The 8,750-nt window shown below is 42.9% G+C and overlaps 1 pseudogene; it reads left to right on the top strand.

Moving 5' to 3' along the window:
* Window positions 1-2,772: 2,772 nt before the first annotated feature.
* On the top strand, window positions 2,773-3,560 carry LOC123789652 (small ribosomal subunit protein eS4, X isoform-like; annotated as a pseudogene).
* Window positions 3,561-8,750: the final 5,190 nt, after the last annotated feature.

Here is an 8,750-nt window from a genome sequence, read left to right on the forward strand (position 1 = left end):
AAATTAGACCCAATTGTAGGAAACCTATTTTATATGTAAACACTCAGCTAGATTATAAGTAAAGGATGGAGAAAGATATACCATGCTAACATTAATCAAAGAAAGCTGGAGTATATCTACATTCATTTCAGGCAAAGTCAATATATGAGCAAGGAAAGTTATCAGGAATAAAATGGGGCATTATATAAATGATAAAGGGTTTAATTCTCCAAGAGGACATAACAACCCTAAACATATATACACCTAACAATGAGCATTAAAACACAGGAGTCAAAAACTGATAGAACTGAGGGACACCTGGGTGGCTCGGTGGGTCAAGCACCTGCCTTCAGCTCAGGTCATGATCCCAAGGTCCTGGGATAGGAGCATTGGGCTCCTATCTCAGTGGGGAGCTCCCTCTGCCTGCCTCTCTCTCTTTCCCTTTCTCTGACAAATAAATAAAAATTTAATAACAACAAAAAACTGATAGAACTGAAAAGAGCAATAGACAAATCCACCATTACAGTTGGAGACGTCATCGTTCCTCTGTTAGTAAGTATATCAAGTAAGCAGTAAATCAGTAAGGTTACAGATAACCTGAGCAGAGCTGTCAGTCAACTGGATCTAACTGACATGTATAGAATACTTCATCCAACACCAGCAGAATGCACATTCTTCTCAAACTTACATGGATTATTCACCAAGATAGACCACATTTGTGGTTATAAAACACACCTTAATAAATTTAGAAGTACAGAAATCATACAAATAATATTCCCAGATAATAATGAAATTAAACTAGAAATCACTAACATAAAGATACCTGGAAAATCCCCCAAATATCTGGATTTTAAACAAAACAAAAAAGTCTCAAAGAAATCTAAAAAATATTTTGAATTCTACTTGAAAGAAAACACAAAGGAAAAGATTGAAAAAGTTGCCCACACAAACAATAGAAACAATAAAAGCTTTGACTGTCAAAAAACCTTACAGAGAAAATGGAAAAAAACAGCAAGCTGAGAAAAATATCTACAGCAAATATAAATAGAACATTCAGATTTTTCAAAATCACTCAGACTTCAACAGATATATAGCAGGAGCCAGCAGTTCACAAAAGAGGAAATTCAAGAGTCTAATAAGCATAATAAAACATTTAATTTTACTAGAAATAAAAGAAATATATTTTTTCCTATTTAATTATCAAATATTTAAAAATTATGCTATTCTATTGAGCTATACATTTAAGATTAGTGCACTTTACTAAATCTATTGAAATCCACTTAAAAATATTCTATGCAATGTTGACAGGACTTTGGTAAGAAAGGCACTTTTATACTTTGCTAGTGATAATTTAAATTATTGCAGACTTTCTAGAAAACAATATGGCTAGTTATCAAGAGCACTAATAACATTCATATACTTTAATCCAGGATTTCTACTTCTAAAATACAACAAAATTTACACACAAAGACATCTTTTATATGAGTGAAAATATGGAGCACAAAAATCCACAATAGATTAATGCTTATATATATTATGGTAAATCTAGTAAGATTTTAAGAAACTGTCAAATATTGGTTTAACAAGTTTTTAGTGATAGAATATATTTTGGGAATTAGCAATATACAAAGTCATAAATACAGTGTAGACACAATTTTATATTAAAATGCAGAGAAAAAGAAAATAAGGAATTATGGCAAAGTAATTACTGCCAGAGTATTGCCTCTAGCTATTAGAGTTATGGGTCATTTTTTGGAGTGTTTGTTTTTTAACTTCTTTATAATTTTCTGGCACCTTGCATATTTTCTAAGTGAATATTCAGTACTTCAATAATCAGTACTAAAAAGAGTAACTAATAAATAAACTCCAAGTTTCTGGAATCCTCTGTTTCCTGTTACTCCTCCTGCTGAGCTCTAAAGCACCTTCCAAGGTGAAGGTCAAAAGTCACCTCTTCTCGGAAACACTTCCTGACCCTCCGACAATCATGCACTCCTTTGTGTTCGTCAACTCTTTCCAGCTAGCTCTCTCACCCGTTGCTCCCACTGAGGAGCAGGAGTCATGCTTTGTCATCCTGTCTCCCTGGTACTCAGAACAGCATCTGGTACAAAATAGATATTTAATTAATCATGACTAGGATTATTGGCTGGCTCAGCTCACTATCCCCTTGATTCTCTTGCTGGAGATTCATATCCTTGCCCAGCTGATATTCCTGAGAAACCAGAAAGCCATGAGGGCAAAGAGATTTCTCAGCCCCATCGAGGACTGACTTCACTTTTCCTGCTCATGGCCACATGATTAGGAGTTGGATCCAAGATATGAGTATCATTTCTGTCCCTGGCAGAAGAAACAGCGTCGTGTTCTGAAACAGAATGAGTAGCTCGCGGTTATTTCTGCCACAGCTGAACTCTGATCTTTCTTTTCTATAGTAAATGGATTAGACTGTCCTAAGTAAAACCAGTTGAGAACTTTTAGGTGAAAACATCTTCACATTTTAGGTGTCTTCTCTAGCTCCCATAAGATCTGGTCCTGAGAGTAGCCTGTCTTGATTCTTGATTCAGGTCTGTATGAGCAGATGACATTGAATTTTCTTCCTCCTTGAATGTGTAGGAAGAAACTTTCCCACAGACCTTTATACTAATGAGGTAGTTATAAAAACATTAGTCACTGTGGCAAAGAGAGCCCAAACTTCGATGATTCTCAAGACTGCTTTTCCTCCTAAAAATGAAAACCAGATTAAAAAAAAAAAAAGCAGCCATGAAATAAAAGTATATGCATCACTGGCTTTTCGTGCCTGGCGTAGCGATGGCTCATGGTCCCAAGAGCATCTGAAGCACGTAGCAGCTCCAAGGCATTGGGTGCTGGATGAACTGACCAGTGTGTTGCCCTCGTCCGTCCACTGGTCCCCAGAAGCAGAGAGAATGTCTCCTTCTCATCATTTCCCAAGGAACAGACTGTAGTATGCCCTAACGGGGTGAAGTGAAAAAGACCTGTTTGCAGTGTTTTATTAAGGTCGATGGCAAGGTCTGGACTGGTATAACCTACCTGCTGGTTTGATGGATGTCATCAGCACTGACAGGGCTGAGAAGAATGTCCATCTGATCCATGACACCCAGGCTTGCTTTGCTGTTCATCGGATTACACCTGAGAGGCCCAGTATAAGTTGTGCAAAGTGAGAAAGATCTTTGTGGGGACAAAAGAAATCCCTCATCTGGTGAGCCATCATGCTCGCACCGTCTGCTATCCTGATCCCCTCTCAAAGTGAATGACACCAGTCAGATTGATTTGGAGACTGGAAAGATGGCTGATTTCATCAAGTTTGACGCCGGGAATCTGTGTGGTGACTGGGGTGCTAACCTGGGACGAATCGGTGTGATCACCCACAGAGAGAGACATCCTGGCTCTGTGATGTAGTTCACGTGAAAGATGCCAAAGGCAACAGCTTTGCCACCTAGCTCTCTGACATTTTTGTTCCTGGCAAAGGCAACAAACCATGGCTTTCTCTTCCCTGTGGAAAGGGTATCTGCCTCACCATTGCTGGAAAGAGAGACAAGAGACTGGTGGCCAAACAGGGCAGTGGGTAAAATGGTCTCTGTGTGATGTGATTGGAAGTCTTTATACTTAATTAAAGATAAAAGACAGCATGAATAAAAAGGTATATGCATCACTGAATGACATGAGACCAAAATGAATGACCTTAAATCCAAAGAGATGAGCCCTTATTCAACACATATACCCAGAACAATGACCGTGGTTCTTTTTTCCCTGTGTGATAGTTAATGTGTCAACTTGGCTGGACCATGGGACTCAGATACTTGGTCAAACATTTTTCTAGATGCTTATGTGAAGGTATCTTTTAGTGAGATTAACATTTAAATCAGTAGAGTTTAGGTCTTAAGAGAAAAAGACTCACTTACCCAAGTAAGAAAGAATTCTGCCAGCAACAGCCTTTGGATTCAAATTGCAGTTCCTTCCAGAGTCTCCAGACTGCTGGCTTACCCTGCACATTTTGGACTTGCCAAGCCTCCAAATCATGTGAGTCAATTCCTTAAAATAAATCTCAATCTCTCTCTCTCACCCTTTCCCTCTCCCTCTCAATCTCAATCTTTACAACCTGTTGCTTTTGTTTCTCTGGAGAACCCTGGCTTCTACCTCCTGCTGTAGCTGAATTGTTAGATCAAGCGATGCCCCTGGGGCATGTTACCCCTGGAAAATAAATCTAATAAATCTGTATAAAACCATTTAGAGCTGTGCATGAAAAGAGAGCATAATCCTTCATTATTAACAAGAACATCTACTTCTTCAGGATTATGAAGTATTTTATTGTTAACCTTCTTTTTGAAGATGAAGCCACATTAATAGTGGTCGGAGCTGTGATTTTGCTTGGGTCCTCAAGCATGATGGTACGGACTATGTTGAATATCCCCAGTCTCTCTTCAACTCATTGGTAATGAAGAGTAAGCAGATAAAGCACCATCGATTTCCTGGCAAGACACTGAGTACTAGGGATTGCTTCCGTATTCGTTTCCAGGGGTTGCTTTAACAGATTACCATGAGCTGTTTATTTTTACTTATTTATTTTTTAAAGACTTATTTATTTGAGAGAGAGGGAGGAGCCGAGGGAGAGGGAGAGAAAGGCTTAAGCAGACTCGGTGCTGAGTGCTGAGTCCTGAGTCCGCCTCGGGGCTTGATCTCCTGACCCTGTGATCATGACCTGAGCCGAAACCAAGAGTCAGACGCTTAACAGACTGCCCCACCCAGGCCCCCCACCATGAGCTGTTTAAAACAACAGAAGTCTTTCCTCTTACTGTTCTTGAGGCCAACAGGCCAAAACCAGTTTCGCTAAGACAAGACAAAGGCGGGTCAGCAGGCCATGTTTCCTCAGGAAGCAGTAGGCGACAATCCATTCCCTGCTTCTCCTGGTGGCTGCCCGCTTTCCTCAACTTGTGGCTGCAGTCCACCACCTCCGGGCCTACCTGGCCACATGCATTTTCACTTCTCATCTGCCTCTCATCTGGAACAGTGTTTAAATCTTCCCTTGACTATCACAGCCTTGAGAATTGGGAAGACCATAGGCCAGTCATCTTATGGAATGTCCTTCGATTTGGGTCTGTCTGATGCGGCCCGACGCGTAGGTTTTGGTGATGTCTCTTGGGCGGTGATCGTGGAAGTGGCCCGTGGCTCCTGGCAGTCAGCGCCCACGGTCTACCGTGCTTCCTTACTCGTCCTGCTGGCCTGGATCACTCCGTCACGGAGGTGTGTGCTACCTTCCCCGGCGTAAACGTACTGTGTTCCCCTTAGTAATTAGTGAATGTTTTGAGGGGGCAGTACTTAGAGATTATGTAAATATTCCGTTCCTCATCAAACCTTCAATTTCTCCATATGTCGAGCTAAATATTTATGTGTTTATATAATGGATTCCTCTTTTGTTTTAATTCATCACCCTCCTTATTTATTTTGACGCTCTGACTCAGAGGTAGCCAGTGGGAGCCTCTTCAAACTGACTTCTCTTTCCTTTCGACATGCGCCCCTCTTTTTTTTTTTTTTTTTTTTTTTTGAGCACTTCCTTAGTTTGGCTGAACAAGGTGTTCCAGGCCCATCGTTTACTTTTTCTGTCTGACCTCTGGAATCCGCTCTTTTCCCAAGGATCCCTGATTCCTTTAGTGGAGAATGAAATTTATTTATTTAAAGAAGATTTTATTTATGTATTTATTTAGAGAGAGCACACTTGTGTGTGTGCAAGTCGGGAGAGAGGCAGAGGGAGAGAGAGAATCTCAAGCAGATTCTGTGCTGAGCACAGAGCCCGATGCAGGGCTTGATCTCACGACCTGAGATTAGGACCTGAGCTGAAATCAAGAGTTGGACACTTAACCGAGCCACCCAGGTGCTCCTCGTGGAGAATGATATTTAGAATGAAGAACTGGGTGTTAGGTGTGGTCATTTCCATTGGGGAGTTGCCACTCCCACACCCTTTCAGGGAACAGTTAGGAAATTTATATATACATGCACATTTACAGTTATATTTGTTTATCGACATATATTGAGAACTATGTGTTCACGTTAATACCTTTAATTCTAAAACAATATAGGGCTCGTTCTGATTTTCTCCCTTTACGTATTGTAACTCCTCCCTCTGCTAATGAGAAACCTGACTCCCGTCATCCGTAGCCTATTTGCGTATTGGATCTTCCCGCCCTGCTTATCCTCTGACACCCTGCTCTGGGCCACCACGTCTCTTCACGCCTTCCCCAAACCCCACCCTTCCATGGACCCTCATAATGGCTTCTGGAGTAAATTGTTCAGAAAGGAAAGGGAAGGGAAAGAGAACAACTCTGTCAGCTAATTTTTGTTGAATGTGTACTACAGGCAAAAGATTGTGCTGCGTGCTGTTTGGGATATAGAAGAAAACAAGATGCTTTGGTGTTTATAGACTTAGCAGACCCCGGGGCTAGGTTTTACAGCAATAACAGGTGACTCCCAAACCTCAGGGGCTGAGGAGCACAGGGACTGATTTCTCACTCACGTTTCATGTGCTTTGTGTCTCTGTTGTGTGTTATCTTTATTTCAGGACCCAGGCTGAAGGAACGAGCCATGTTTAGGATGTGCTGATCTGGGGATGACCTTGCAGGAGGGGAAAGGATGAGAGGCAGGAAGAAGATGGCGGTGTGTGAGCCACATGCAAATGAGTGGACGTCCCGTCTGGGGCGTCCTGGGTCTCACAGCTTCTGAGCGGAAGTAGCCGTGTCACGTGTGCTCATATTTCACTGGCCGATGCGAGTTGCGAGACCAAACTTGACATGATTGGAGTGAAGAGGCACAATCCTTTTAAGAGAGAGGAAGTTGACTGGGGAAAATAATGCATTGAACCGCCTAGAGCTGTGAAAAAACAGACCGTATACACCTGACTAGCAGGCACGGTGTGAGAGAGGAAGATGCGGAGTCCACTTAATCCTGCTTCGCAGTAAGACGGGTAGGAAAAATATGACCAACCGAAGGGTGTGGTCCATTTTGTGGTCTTAAAGAAGGATCTCAGTGAAAGCGAGAAATAGGTAAAAGTGACAATAAGGATTCTTGCCTGGGTAAGACAAACAGGGGAAGTAAGGACAACAGCACGGTCCTTAAGACCTGGAGAAGGAACATAATACAACATGGAGCGTTTCTGAGGAGGCAGATGTTTGGGTTCATAATTATGGTTTGCACTCTCCTTTCACCCACAGCCGTGCAGGGCTTTGCAGAGCTTTACCAGATTCATTTCCCAACAGCAGAACTCCACGGGGCTGTCTCTTGGACTAACAATTCATTTTTAACAAGGGGAGAAGAACCCGCTATCACTGAATTGGATATATGGACAGAGTGAAAATTAAATTTTGAATTTTCCCCAGTCTACTGGTTGAAAATAGTATCTCCTTGTAGTTTTCCTATTTCACTTATTATGAGTGGGGATGAGCATCTCTTAAGTTTTGTGTCCCCATTTCCATTTTATTGGGCTGTTTTTATTAATACTCTATGCCTATTTTTCTATTGGGTTTTGGGTCTTTTGCTAATGATTTCTAGGAAAGGCTGAGAAGGATTTTGTTGGTCAGGGTTGAGGTGAGGAATTCCGCCAGAACTGTGCCAGGGGCTAGGGGTGGGCGGGATGCAGTCCCCGGATGGAGAGTCTCTCCCTAGATAGCGCACGTGGAAAGACTCACCTGTTTCAAGTGTTTGGGAAATGGCCACGACGAGTTAAGCGGTGGGGCTTACGGTTCATGGTGTGCTTGGGCCAGAGCATAGTGCCATTTCGGGCAAAGAGAAGTTCTTAGTGTCTTCGGTTGGGCTCCCTAAAAGCAGACTCTGAGGTGGGAGTTCCTTTTCAAGGGATTTTTTTCAGAGTCTCGCAGGAGCAGACAAGCCCGAGAACCAGCACAGGTTAAAGGAGGAAAACTAAGCAAGAAGGCGGTCTCCTCGGGAGATGAGCTTCAGCCTGGCCCCACGGGGAAGCCGCAGAGCGTGAACCACGTCACAGAGATGCTCGGCCTTCCTAGAGAGGAGCAGCGCGCCGTTCGTGCTCCATGTGCGGTAAGTGACGCGCCGGGGGTGGGCGGGGAAGAGCACAGCTTCCAGGTCAAGAAGGCTTCCGTTTGGTGGTTCTCTCAAGGGACCGGCTGGGGGTTGTTAGCTGCCACCGCTTAGAGCAGCTGAGGGACAGGTGCGCCGGCCTCTAAGAGGGATCCGGGCGGGCACCAACAGCTTCCCTTGCGTTTAGTAGGAGCCGGAGTTCCCCCAAGAATCCTGCAGTATCTGCCAATGGACAGTTCCAACGGTGGACTTGAACGTCCCCTCAAAATGTTCCCAAATAGCAAGTGAAGAAGTTTTCAACAAAAGCTAATGGATAGAGCCCAGAAACATAATCGTGAAACTCGTGAATCAGTTTGACTTGTAGTCGCAGTGCCGAGGATAATCATTTGTTATCTTGAGCCAGACACTCCGCTGGGACTCAAGTGTTAGTTTATGAACATTTTGATTATTCTGGAGTTCCCAGCTGTAAAATGCCAGAAGCTTGACTCTTCAAATACATCACTTAGTTACAGGTGGTAATGGCTCCGCTGACGGTGGCAGAGGTTAGCGCAAGCAAATATTTATAATTGACAATGAATGTGTGAGCAGGATACTAATGAATGGATGTGCTGATTACTTTCTCCTGCCACAAACATTGGCTCGTGTTTGGTTTCACTGTCAAACTGACGCTGTAGATTCGAAATGACAGAATGCTGGCAAAGAGCCACAGTGGGGAA

Source organism: Ursus americanus, chromosome 8 (assembly GCF_024610735.1).
Source record: "Ursus americanus isolate L20-20 chromosome 8, mUrsAme1.1.p, whole genome shotgun sequence".
Taxonomy (NCBI): domain Eukaryota; kingdom Metazoa; phylum Chordata; class Mammalia; order Carnivora; family Ursidae; genus Ursus; species Ursus americanus.